Source organism: Mycteria americana, chromosome 4 (genome assembly GCF_035582795.1).
Source record: "Mycteria americana isolate JAX WOST 10 ecotype Jacksonville Zoo and Gardens chromosome 4, USCA_MyAme_1.0, whole genome shotgun sequence".
Taxonomy (NCBI): Eukaryota; Metazoa; Chordata; class Aves; order Ciconiiformes; family Ciconiidae; genus Mycteria; species Mycteria americana.
The window spans coordinates 56,898,600-56,912,561 of record NC_134368.1 but is presented as its reverse complement, the minus strand read 5'-3'; the positions used below and the strand labels follow the sequence as shown (position 1 = coordinate 56,912,561).

Below are 13,962 nucleotides of genomic sequence, written 5' to 3'. Positions count from 1 at the left end.
AGTCTCTCTTCCTCATCCTCCTATCTCTGATCATCTGGTCCCGCAGGTCTCACCGTGCAGGACAGACCACACACACATCCAGCAGCGTCATCTGGGCATTCCCAAGCAGTTAAATATTCCTGGGTTTATGTCCAAGAGAGAATTAATATTTAAAAGAAAACAAATTTGCCTAGAAATCTGCAGATTTATAGTCTAGGACATACAAAGAAACTCAGGGATTTAGCTAATGTGCGTGAAAAAAAAAAAACCAAACCCCAAGAAAAAACCCCTGCTGCAAGCAGTATTAGCTGCCAAAGCCATAATTGTGCAAAACTGGAAATCCCTTGCTCAGCTGAACCTAGCACATTGGTATAGCATCTTAAGTGAATTAGCTGGCATTGGAAAGCTAGTGTTTCTTATAAATAATAAACGAAATATTTTTTTCAAGTCATCCTGACAGTTTTCTTGGAAATCTGCAAATACGATACTTATGTTACCCAGTTGTGCCATCCGGATCAGCATTTTGGTTTTCTGATGGGGAATTAGAAAAGGTAACATCTGTAAACCAGTACAATTCCTATAGATTATAAAATACTGTCTGTAATGCAGAAATAGATCAGCTATGAAGTGATAATTTAAAAAAAATTATACCTTTAATTTATGGATATGTTAATATTACATAGTAATTTATTCTGCTATTTTGCTGCTTTTCTTGTTGTTGTTTGGCTTTTATTTTTCCTTGTTAGTCTTCTATGCATAGAAAGGCTATTCAGCTGTGTGCCCAAGAGCCGGGATGCTGGTGCCCGCCATGGGTGGGATTGCCTGGTCTGTGCTACGGGGATGATCCCAATTGCCCCCAAGGCTGTGCTATGGGGATGATCCCAAGGCTTGGGTGCATTTGTAAATGTTAAGACTAGAGCAAAAAAGGAGGCATGGCAATGTGATTGTTGTGTTTACTGAAGGAAAACTGTTTGGTATTCTCGTTCTCCCAAGCTGTTTAGGCTGCAGTAGGTAAGGAGTGAGGCCGTTCTGTTAGCATGACTTTTCTTAATGGAGATCCCTCTACTTCTACCACCCAGACCTTTGGTACTCTCAGGTCCCGTCCTCAATCACTGGGGGCTTCAATTTTTGACATATTGGGTAGCAACAAACTTGCCTAAACCACCTCCTTTTGTGTGAGTCTCATGAAACCCAGAGAAAGGCTTTTGTAGCAACCAGGTAGTCAACTGACGCCCGTCCGACAGGCACAGTGGGATGACTGTGCACACAAATGGAAAAGTGCTGATCAAAGCCATTCGGGGATGTGTAGCGTCATTCCCGGCCTGGGCGTGGGAGGACTGGGCATTACAGCGGGTGAATAGTTGTGCCCTGGGAGCGATTTGTCATGAGCGTGGCTGTCATCTGGACTCTGTGGTTAAAAGGTTTTACGTACAATATGCCATTATGAAGCCACTTTGCGTCGGCATCAAAGACGGAGGCCGCTGGTGGTTTGATTCCCCTTCTCTGTCTGGTAGGAGAAGTGTTCTGCAGGACTTGCCCCATCCTGAATAATTCCATGAGCCCATCTCTCCTGTCTTTGTGTCTCAAACCACAGATAACAGGGCTGAAGAAGGAGGCGCAGTAGAAAAACATCAAAAAGACCCATGGTGTGTCTCAGTTGGGTTCACCGGGTGGCTCTGATCTCTAATTTTCTAATCAAGAGCAGTCCATTGCCAGATAAAGAGGTCCCAGGGTGGTGTGTGGGTGACTCTGGATTCCAGAGCCTGGCAAGAAGAACTGGTGAGGCTCAGGCACTGGGATCGCTTTTAACTCTTGAGATGGGAAAAGCTAGCCATGGAAAGGGAGGCACCAGAGCAAAGTATCAGGGTTATCCTGTGCAGGGTGCTTAGTGGGGAAAGCTTGGGAGGACAGGCCTGGGACTCTCCGAGGGAAGAGGCAATGCCTGGGAAACAGCAAGACTCTACTAAGCAACATAGCTTTTGATCCCCACAAATACATAAAATAAAGGATATGTAAAAGCAAGCACCCAAGAAACACTGGAAACGTTGATGTCTGTCTTCTCTGTTGTATTTCAAGGGGTGGCAGATAACACGGTCTGTTGAGGACCAGAGGATCCGAAGCGTGTCGGTGAAGACCTGGAAGCTCCTGTGGACTTCTAATGAGCAACGCTGAGTCTGGCAAAGCTACGAAATTACTAAATCTCAAGGCGTCTGTCCCCTCAGATAACATCGTAAAAAGTAAGTACAGTTGGTGGCCATTTAACACAGATCCGATCACAAAATTCTTGCATGAGAAAATCCTTTGGGGTCTTAAAGTGGTTTCCAAGCATACATGCTGAAGATGGGCATGTTTGCCCAACATACCAGCCAGGAACCTGAAATGGAAACAGAAATTTCAGTGGTCTTCTCCACACGGATAAACCCCAGTGTTGTTTTGTGTGACTGGAGGGATTTGGAGCATTGCTGTCACTTTTTACTGTTTTGCTAGAGAGAGGAAGGAAAATCAAGACTGTACATATTGAAGAAGCCAGCCATTGGAAGATCCTGAGGACAGACCTGTTTGGCTGTCACTGCTGGCAAACAAAGCATCCCACTGAATTGCAAAGGCTTGTGGAGGGAATAAGAAAATAAAATGAGTTCAGTGACAAGTATTACTGGGTCTGTCTTAGCTGTGTCAGGAGGGAAGTCAGGCTAGTGCTGGGACCTGCCTCAGCTCCTCTAGAAGACCGACATCCCCAACGGGAGAGACAACAGGTCATTGACTTGCTACTCTAAGCCTTAAACCTAGATATCATTCTCTTGCGTGGTGCCGGAGAAGAAAATAAGGGGTAGAAGAAAATAAGGGGTAGAAGAAGTGGAGGAGCAGGTCTCCCACTGGAGGAGATCCTACAGGGCCCTTTACTTTGCTAGAAGAGCTTAACGATAGCTGTTAGTAACCGTGAAAGGTTTAAATTTAATTCCAGACCCACGTACATTGTCACCACTCAAATTAGAACAGCTATCCCACAGGGACGTGAGAAATCACAGGTTTTTAAAAATACATGGTAATTAAAAACTATTAGGAAAATTAAACATTTTTATAAGCTCAGTTTCCCAATTCTCCAGTGGGATTGTGGTGTTGGTAATTTAAGGTTGGGGGGAAAAAAAAGAAGACGCACGTATTTTGGAAAGTCAATTTGGGGCTGAAGTGAAAGAATCCATCCTGTGTTATGAAAATTGTCAGCAGCTGCAGCTGAAGGAAGCAGAAACAGCTCTATCCCACTTGTCATACAACTGTCCATATGGAAACACTTATTTGGGAAGAAGTAATTGAGAGCCTTAATACGAAAATCATTTCAGATTTGCCTCTGAATCAAAAGGTCTTTCTCCTTCGAGATTAAAATTTTACATTAAATATTAACAAAAGAATGAAAGCAATTTCTGCTGAGTGTTTATAGCATGCCTGCGAAGCCGTCGGGAAAGCGTTTGCAAGGATTTGCAGTTGCGGGAGGGTGTGTGTACAGGGCAGGGGACTCCCGGCCTCCTGGGAGGCAATCGCGTCCTTGCAGGGCTGAGACCTCAGCCACAAAGTCAGCCTGGCTCAAATAATTTGAAAACGAAAGATCGGTTTCCAGAGCAAAGAACGAAAGAAAACTGGTTTGCCTCTTTGGAGGGTTGCAATTAAAACAAAGCATTTTGGGGTTGAGCTCTTTGCGCTGCTGAAAACCTCTGTGCGCTTATCGTTGTGCACAGGGTCAACGCAGAGTTATGCCTGTGTCAGGATTCAACCTCCTTTCCTCCTCCTCCTCCTCCTGCTTTGACGAATAGGCAATTGTAAATAATTTAAGACTGTAAATTGTCCAAGTCAGTGACTGCCTTTTAAGATAAAGAGTCTTTAAGTGCACTAATGTAATCCGTACAGTAGTTTGAAGTTCTGGATAACAGATGCCAGGAATGATTTTATTTCAGGGTGTTTCTGGCCAGAGTAGCCTGGCTACTGGAAAAAGTTAAAAAAGCATATTTCCACCTCTGCCTGGTTTTAGGGATAGCTGGATCTAGATTCGGTCCGTCTTCCTCTCTAGGTGCTCTTTGCCTATAAAATGCTCCCTGTGCGAGGGTGTTGCCCTGGCTCGCGGGCGCTGGGACGCTGCCCTGGGTGGTCCCACCACTGCCCTGCCTACCCCCTCTCCCCTTAAACCTCTGCGTAGGCAGGGAGGACGATGCACTCGAAAGACCGACGCTAAGGGCAAAAAATCCGAGCACGCCGTCTGCCTAACACCTGGAGCAGAGCCAGGCTTTTGGGTATTTAGAGCAAGGGGTACAAGCAAGTGTTTATTTATTGATTGAGAAACAACGCAGTGTTTCTCTGACTCACTATCGGTTTCCAAATCTGATTTAAATAAACTCTTCCAGTGCATAAATCCAGACAAAATGTCATTCACCATATGTTTATTACTAAAACTTGGCGCTTACTTGCATCAAAGTAGTTTTCACACGCAGGCTGTTTGTTACAAAACCTCGGCGAAGCAGGTATAATTAGCATTAGCGCTTGAGGGGGAAAACTGGGGCTGAGAACAGAGAAAATGATTTCCTCGCTGCTGCAGAGGGAGTCGGCGCAGGGATTTGTATTAGAAACAGTCTTCCCTAGCTTCCCATTTTCTTCATGCAGATGACTAGATTTGCATCTTTTATTAATTTTTATAACAATTGGACAAGTAGTACCTTGCTCATTTCTTAAAGAAAGTGCTTAAAATGCTTGTAAGACTAGCTTAGAAATAGCCGAAAAAATGGTCTTCCTACCTGAATGGCGATAACTACCTTGCAAGGAAGATATATGATGAGTTGCCGTATGCCATTTTGCATACAATTAACTTTTATCAACCAGAACACGAAACGCTGTCTGAATGCATCATTTATACGAGCTTTGTAAATGCTCCACTCTGGTACTGCTGGCATAAGTTGCTCTGATGAAGCCACTCAAGGAGCGTCAAAGGGATAAGCAAGTAGCACAAGATGGTTTTGTACAAAACTTCTCCAGCCATTTACATATCACCGCTAGGATTATTATCAAGTGCTCAGAGATTTTGGACTTTCAAACCAAGTTTGAGAGCTTTAAGGAGCCAAAAGTAACAGATCTTTTTCCTTTTTTTCACTTTAGTGTTTATACCTGAGCAAATCAAATTACAGGCTCATTTTGATATTTTGTTGGCTGCAAAACAGACCTATCAAAAGATTCAATTCATGTGCAGGTATCCCCTTTTGTTTAAATTCCTCATAAATATGAACTTGAAATTTTGTCTGAAAGTGGCAGAAGTAAAAATGAAAAAAACCATGAGTTCTTTCTCCTAACACATGGAATTTGATTTTTCTTTCCTCTTAGAAAACTGCCTTATGCATGCTAATGGGTCTTTCTAGCAAATCCAAAGATTGATTCTCTCAAAAGAGCATAATTACGCATGCAAGGTCTTTGTCTTTATATTTCATTAAATATTACTTTTTAATTTACTTTCTCCTATTGTAAAATCCTTCAAGTCCTTCTCTAGTAGAAGGGTGAGAGAGAGAGGCTGGGTAAATGATCAGTGGAAAAATACTTCCTGAGAACGGCACTGCCCCTCCTCTGGGAAGCTTCATTTGCTCTGGGTGTTTCATCTGCCGTCGCTGTTTTCACAGCTCACGAGTCCATGTTACCCTGGTCTCCCAGCTCAGCTGGTCTCGTCGACCTTTCTCTCCAAATCCCCAACTCCCGAGCACCGTATCGCTTACTCTACAAGTCTTTTCCCTCCCCAAACGCCCACAACCTTCTCTGACACGAGAACTTCTCTCCCATCCTCCGTGTTGCCTTTCCAAAGCGTTTCCTAAATTAAAGATCTGCATTTCTGGATGTCTGGTGGCAGATGCCAAGTGGCCTAATTTCAAGGAGGCTCCAGCATTCTTAACTTCCAGGTGAATTTCACAGGCCTTGCCTGCCACTCCACATAGCTGACTCCAGACCCCTTCGTGCTGGGAACCCCAGGTCCCCATTCATCTCTCTGCTAGCCCTTAGGGACGTTGGCTTCTTCCTTGACCTCTCACAATCTCAGATCTCCTTCCTTCACCCAGCCCCACCAGCCCACATGAACTGGAGCCCCACCAGCCAGTTCATGTGCTGGCCCCATCAAGGTGAGACAGGACTCGGTGAGGAGCTCCTCAGTACCTCCTATTGTCACTTGCCCCCTCCCCAACTGAAAAATGCAACGCTTCACTACCAGGGATCTCTGCACCCTGTGGCAATGAGAAAGCAAAGTTTCTGGATGCACTGAATACAGTGTGTAGGAAAATGTTTAATTTCTAGGGACTTCAGTGGGATGGAAAGGAAATCAGTTAAAGGTGGCTCTGTAAAAACAGAAACAGGAGCGGGAGCGACAGAAGGGTGAAAGGAAATGTTGGCCTCCCAGTGACTACTTTTAATTTTACAAAGAAATTACATGTTTTATGTAATCCACAAAAGTAATTGGTTTTGAGGGAGGACGATGACACAAAATAAAATAGCATAATCCTCCACCTATTGTATGTCCTGTCTAGAGGCACTCGAACAAGATGTAAAATAAGCCAATGTCACCTGCAGCAGGTGTTCAGGGAATTAGAGCTCCTGGTCTTTGGTTTCAAAACATGTACCTGTGCGAGGCGATGCCTACCTTGTGATATACTTTATGTCGTTAAATGTTACCATCGTGTATTGGCTGCTCCCACTGAATCTGGTGAGATGGCTCTTCAGGTAATACTCAGACAGAGGAAAGGTATGGCAGCCCGGGGTTCATTGGTAGAGACTGGGAGTGCAGAAGGATGATGCTACTGGTGTGAAACATATCGTGACGTGCACAACGTCACGCAGTCAGGCATTTCCCTGCCTCTTAGTACAGTATCAGAGACAAATTAAACCCATTTTTCTAGTCCCCGAGTTGTGCTGGAAGCTGGAAGGTTATGCGTAGACATTAGGAATATTACACACGCTGCTACTGTAATTTGGTGATAGAGCGTACTATTTTAAAAATCCTTCTGGTACTAACTCTTTCACAAAAGCATTTTTAGTGTATCCAAAGAGCTACTCGTACCTTCAAAGAGAGCACGTTATCAGTTTTATTTTCATCAGAATGCAAAAAAGAAGAAATAAAAGCTGGATAAATTATATTTTCATAAGGTTTGTTTCCCCATCATTTTGCATATGCCCTCTGGGGAATGTTCTGCAGCCTAGAAATAAACATCCTCGAAGGGCTAAAACCAAGCAGCGTGTAAGGCTTACATGGCAAATGGATCTGGTGCTTTTAGGCTTAGCCCATCGCTATGGCTGGTTTCCACACAGCACTTTCTGGGCTCGGTTATCTTTGCCTTGTGCTGCTCCTACAGTCACGTGGGGAAGAGCCCAGACTTGTCCTGTGAAGTGCACACTGTTTGCCCCAAATATTGCACCAGACGGGGAAAACGGGTGCTGCCAGCGGCATCCCGCAGAGAGCGGGTTATGTCTGGGCTGTGTAGCCGGGCTCTCCGGGGCGGGCACAGCGGTGGCCAGGCAGCTGGTGCCTCTCTGTTCCTGCTCCAGATACGCTTCTGCAGTGGCAGCTGAGGTTATTCATCATCCCCATTCCCTTCTTTCCACCCTCTTGACTGCTGCTTTGTTTTGGATTTTTTTTTTTTTTTCCCCTTTGAGGTATTGAAAGTGGCAAAGCTTTCACTGGCACATTAGTGCTGCTTCAGGTGAGCGGTTAGCAGCAGGTAAAAAGAACTAAGTGCATGGGGAGGCACCTGGGACATGGGTTGTGCTGTCAGCGTGGAGGCAGGTAATGGAAAACCGGAGGGAAAAGACCATTAACCACCTTCCTCTGCGTCGGGCCCTGAGGGGGGAAAGGGTGGCTCCGCTTTCGCCTGCGCAGCCGTCTCCTGCCATGCTGCTTCGGCGTCTTCAGCAGGGGCAGCTGTGGAGGCTCCAGCTCGGGGGTGGGTTTTGCAGGGCTTAGGTTTATACCCTCCTACCCGCAGCTCCAGCGCGGTGCGAGACCGAGCCGCCGGCAATCGTCACCGTCCCCGCGTGGAGGTGCGAGGTGCTGCGTCAGCCAGCCGCCGGGACCTGGAATCTCGAGTGTCCATCCCCGTACAAAGGCAAACCTCCGCTGGCTGGTGCTTCCCGTGCACAGCCATCACGCGAGGGCAACCGGGAGAGAGCACGGGGTGTGTCAGGACACACGGGCTGTTTGTGCCAGCATAAGGCACGAACGGGATTTCAAAGCCAGCAGAGAAAAGAAGGTCGGAAAAGACGGACCCCCAGTGTGCTTTTCCAGATTTTAGGGCTGGTCTGCAACTGTCAAGCCTCAAGAAAACATATCTATCAGACTCAGCTTTTGGGGTGACGGAGGGGACAGCACACCACACATGCCTTGAAAACGCCCCTGCTGAAAGCTCGCTCTGCATTAGGCGAAGCAGTAACTGTACAGCTGAATAACCTTAACAAATGAGAAGAATAGCCTGAGGCAGGGCAGGCTGGCAACCTGTCGGTGTGACAAGCGGACCGGATTGAACAAGCCTCCTCTAAGCCGGCTTGCTCTGCCCCCAAATACCACTTTGGGATGAAGCGGTCGGGTGCGATCCTCAGAGATGCTGCCAGGGCACGCCGTGCGCTGGCCGCTGATCTCCGTACTGGCTCTAACTTCTCTAGGAGGAGGAAAATAGCATTACCTGCAGCGATGTTCAGCTACGGGAGATGCATACGTGTGTTTTCATACACGGGTATCTCATGGAGAGAGCGAGAGCTGGAGAGGCTGGGGAAGGGGGAAAAGAGGGAATTTAGAAAATGCACAAACCCTTAAATTTTAACAGAGGTATCAGTTTAAATATCGTATCTTTTTGAATCGCTTCAAAAATAACAGCTCAGGAATGAACCAGAGAATAAAAGCCCAATCCAGAAAACAATTAGTTCCCCACATAAGCGCACTGGGACTATTACAGGAGATGGGCTGATTTCAGGATGGCACTCTATGGAAATTAGAGTTTTATTCAGTCTCAAAGGGGAGGAGCCGAAAGATGTGGAAAATGTTTTTTACAAGTGTGTCTTGTGATAAGAATTGGGAGTTTGGGAGCAAGGCAATTGATTTTCTTGAGAGATTGGCCACTATTTTGGTAGGTGCAAGCTGAAATTGGTGAGAGGGAGCCGGATTCAGCCAGCGCGGATGAGGCTGCAGCGTCTGATCGTGGGGTGGCTTTCTTCTCCTGGCTGCTGCCGGCATGGCGGAGCCCATGGGTTGTCCTCGCTCAGGCTTTGGTCAGGTACTTTCATCTCTTGGGAGTGCTGTTTCGGTTATTCATCAAGATATTGGGGAGGGGGGGAGGAGTTAAGTAAATCCTGACACCTTAGGACAACATTTTCCCCAAGCAATAAAGTTGTTTAGAAAGGAAAATGAAACAAGACCAGGTTACAGATGATGCACTGAAATGCAAATCTCTGTTGACTCTATCAAACATGCAGGGACGAAATCACAATTTTGCATCACCAGGGTCAAAGAAAAGAAAGTTGAAAACAAAACAGAAAGTAGGTCAGGCAGGAGCAGGGTAAAGGCCTTGAAAATAAGACCTAACAACAGCCCTGTAGTAAGCATGAATGAATGGAGATGACGGTAAACTGAATGGGATTAATTAGAAATGTAACTTTGCATACAATTAGGTTATTTGTTTGAAATGCTGGATGCACACATTTCAGCTTATTTCAGTTGCCATACCAACCCAATACAAGCATCACATAATCTTTTATCGCATTATTTTGGCTATGATTACATTATTTTACAACTTTGGTTGCTAGGAGAGCACAGCACCTTTCTGCGCTCTTCAAACAATTCTCACTTTGCAGAGACATCAGTTTCTTGTTGCTGGCCTCTGAGATAGCTCATGGAATCATTAGCAAGGCAAGAAACCGAATTATACACGTAGGATTGAGTTGCACTGCAAAAACTCTCCGTGAGAGGAAGGCTGGGATTTTCTGCTGCTGCGGGGCTGGCAGGGGTGGCTCTTGTCGGAGAAGAGCCGGGAAGCGAGGAGGCAGCAGTCTGGGGAGCAGCCTAGGAGGGAGCTTTATTTGAGAGGTAGCTTAAGCTGAGGAGCTTCTTGTGCTCTTATTTTGATAAATTCCTATTATAGAGTACAAGTTGCATTTCATCCTCTCAGATTCCTTTGCTGGAAAGGCTAATAAATGTGGAGTTTTAACTCTGAAGTTGTTTCTAACGTAACAGCATAAGCTGATTCCCAGTCACCGAACCGCACTTACGGCCACAGAATAACCCCCAAAGTAAAGACAGCAGGTAAGCTGGGGGCAGCTGCCTGCCCTCTGCTTTGCAGCACCAGGGCATTGCAGAAAAGGAGCGGTTGCCACTTCGGCTATAACGACAGGCGTTTCTCGGGGCGCAACGCCCAGCAGAAGCAGTGGCAGGCAAGGCTAAATGTGATGGCTCGTGTGTTGGAGATGGGCGCGCACCACATTGAGGAGGCGTTGCTCTGGCAGGTGGCCTTACAGATGCATTTGGGCCCCATGTCCATGGCTTGCAATGACAATTCTGGACAGGGGGAATACAGGAGAGAATGGGGTTTCCTGCAAACACTGACTGCTGAAGAAGGCAGTGCCGGGAGAGACAGGGCAAGGCTGGAGGGAGGTGTTCCTCAGCCTGGAAAAAGGACCAGCAACACTTCCCTACCCCTGATATCTCTGGTGGCTTTAATGCTTTGCAGCTTCTGGAAGAAAAGGCATTACAGGTCCATGGGTGGATTGTGGTTACAACAGGTAATATGGAGGTCTGAAATGAAGAGGAAGATGAGAAGAACACTGAAACATTCTTAAAGTGTGTTTAAAAGCCAGGAGCTGTTAGTAGGAGCAGGGCTTTGCTTTTCTTTTTGCTTTCAGATTTATTTATGATTACAGGGGCTCTCTGGGAAGATTTTGTTCTTAAACCACACCCGGTAGTGTGAAATGGAAGAAAATTGGTTTGGGTTTTTCCCATCGGTCTTCTTCCCTCCTGTGCCTTAAATTGAGATTGCAATTAAAACAAAAGCCCAGTTGCCCAAGAAACAAAACAGAAATTCGCGGGGCGACCTAAATATCAGCCTCATCTTGTTTTCCTTTAGTCCTCTCCTTTGAGAGTTACAGGGACCGGACGATATGGGCAGCAGTGCCAAGCCGGGAATTTGAATAACAGCATGCATGTCTGACAATGAAAACATGGAAGCGGTGTGTTCCCCGCTCCTTGTGACAGCTGTGCATCTCCTCGGAGGCGCGGAGGGACAGAGATTATGGGCATGGACCTGCAGGAAGAGGGATTTGATCTCCCAGACATGCTCCGCTTGAAAAAGCTGCGGAACTAACATTTCTCAGCGGTATGGGACCCTCCTCCCTCCACTACGAAATGTCAGGCTTTGGCATCCGTGGAGTACCTCGCTGCTTTTAATGACAGCCTGGCGCTCCAAAGTGTCACCAGTGATCCAGTCCCCAATTAATGGCACGGGTTTGTGGGTTTCTGACACTGTTCTCAAAGCTCCTGTGGGCTGCTGCAGCCTACAAGCCAGGGATCGTTTCTGCTTTGCAAGGCTCAAAGGAGAGGAAGGGAAAAAAGCTGGGAAGGAAAAGCTACGGTTTCATTATTCCATGCTAGCAGGATAACACAATACATTCCCTTTAATACTAAAATGTGTCATTTGAGAAAAGATCCTGCTGTCTGATCAAGCTCTCCATTAGTTATTTTTGCATGTGCATGCACAAATCCAGCAGCTAAGCCTACAGCACTGCTGTATATTGGAAACCAGAAAATGCTGCAGGGTGTTTCTAAAGAATAGCAATTTGGAGGTTGTGGGTGGCTTGTGGGTGTAATAGAAAAGGCTGCATACCGAGGCATCTGAATTAGCCTTCTCTTTAGGCTGCTTACAGTCTCTATCAAGATTGTTAAGAACCTGATTCTGCCATCCTTATCCTCACCTACTAGCATTTGCTCCTGCGGGCAATTTTATTTACGTGCCACCCGTTGCATCCAGGGCCCTAACGCAGAAGCTGAGCGCCAGCGTGGCTGAACGCAAGTGGAAAAACACTGAGCTTTACCATACGTACCGATGCTCCCTGTATTTTTAGCAACTGCTGAAAGCTGAGATCAGTTGGTCACCAAACCACGGCGCATGGGTGACGCGCCGCCTGTGTCATCCTTCCACGTTGCTCACCATCCCGGAGGCTGCCAAGACCACTGCGGTCAGCATCAACAGAGGGTACAAGCCATGCAGTTGCTCTCTGCGCTGCCGGCTTGCGCCGTTCCCCTCCCCACCGTGCCAGAGCATCAGCTCGATGCCCGGCCACCCGCAGGGGCTTCCCCCTGCTCCCACCCGTGGTGGTCAGCCACAGCCACCACCATCTCAGGACCCTCAGTAGCTCTTATCTTCATGGTTGGTTTGGTTTGGTTTGGTTTGGTTTGGTTTGGTTTTGGGGGTTTCTTTGCTGGGTTGGGGAGGTTGTTTTGCAAAACTCCCTCCTCTTCCACCTGAGGCTCCTGGTTCTTGGTCAGCTTGGGGGATGCTGCAGGACATCGTCTGAGCTCCTTGCACCTCAGGGAGGCAGACCACCTCCAGGCTGCCTGCTCGTGCCCCACAGGCAGCCAGCCCGCCGCACAGGCAGCTGATTCCAGCCTTGCCTAATCTGGTTGATCGGTTACCGCGGAGGAAAAAAAAAACCAGTCTTCTGCTCCCTTGAGCTAAAGTTTCACCTGGCTTTTTAACTGCAGTAACAGCACGCTTCATAGCCTCCGCACTCCCACTATGCATCGGCGCCGGAGCGGCACAGAAGCCAGCTCAGCCCGAACCGTTATTTCAAGAGCACGCCTAGCAAGTTTCCCCCGTCATTTATAGCCCTTATTTTGCTAATGGAAAGTTAATCATTGGCTTGAAACTGTGCAAAAATGTTAAGGGAAAGAATCACAAGATCCCAGGAAGAACTCTAATGTGTTTCCTAGTACGTCCCTTTCATTTGCCTCTGGAGATCGTGGCTCTAAATACCTCGGGGTGAAATGTGTCTGAGCATTTCAACACCTAGGAAATATTAACTACCCCAGAGCAGGCTTGAACAAGCAGGCTTGGAGGGTGCCTTTGTGCCATAGCCGGCGAAGTTGGGAACCAGAGGTCTGTGGAAAGAGTCACTTTTAAATTCTGCCCCTCATTTCTGTAACTTTGTGAAAGACCAGCACTGGAATGGAGGAATGCCACAAAAGCACTCACAACACCCGAGGACCCTCCAGTGCTCAACAAACATTATTTCCTTAAGCTTTTTGATGCCCTTCCAAGGTAATTATGGCATTGTTACCCCTTCCTGCTTTTAGAAATGGGGAAATCAGGGATTCTCAGAGAGTAACGCAGAGCCAGCTGCCTCGCGATATCCATCAGTTCTCTGCAGATCCTCTAATCGTCACTGAGCACTCCTGACCTGCGGTGCAGAGGAGCCCACCTGCATCCTCTAGCTAAGAAAGGTAAACACGCTGTGAGCTGAGCTGTTTGTAAAAAGAGATTAAACAAACAAAAAAATTAAAAAAGAGTCTGTGTTCAATAACACTGAACACTTTTCTTTCTGAAATCTACTTTTCCTGCTCAGAAGTGATATTGCGTTGACTGCCCATCGGAAGTAAACACGATAACGTGAATGGCAACCCCCACGTGAGGAAGCTGAACAGGTAGGTTTACTTATAGGTATGCTCGCTCTTATTTCCTTTAGGTTCTTCCCTAGCATTCATTACTGTCCTTCCCAGGGGAATCGTGGATAGTGGGCTGGATGGACTTGATCAATATACAAGTAACAAGTGATAGGACGAGAGGAAATGGCCTCAAGTTGCGCCAGGGGAGGTTTAGACTGGATATTAGGAAATTTTTCTTCACCGAGAGGGTTATCAAGCATTGGAAGGGGCTGCCCAGGGAAGTGGTTGAGTCGCCATCCCTGGAGGTATTTAAAGGACGTTTGGATGAGGTGCTT

The 13,962-nt window shown here is 46.8% G+C and overlaps 1 long non-coding RNA gene across 1 annotated transcript; it reads left to right on the top strand.

Moving 5' to 3' along the window:
• The first annotated feature begins 2,080 nt into the window (after window positions 1–2,080).
• On the top strand, window positions 2,081–13,628 carry LOC142408704 (uncharacterized). The gene is made up of 3 exons (XR_012775382.1): window positions 2,081–2,216; window positions 13,383–13,465; window positions 13,588–13,628. It is a non-coding gene; the product is annotated as an uncharacterized LOC142408704 (long non-coding RNA).
• Window positions 13,629–13,962: the final 334 nt, after the last annotated feature.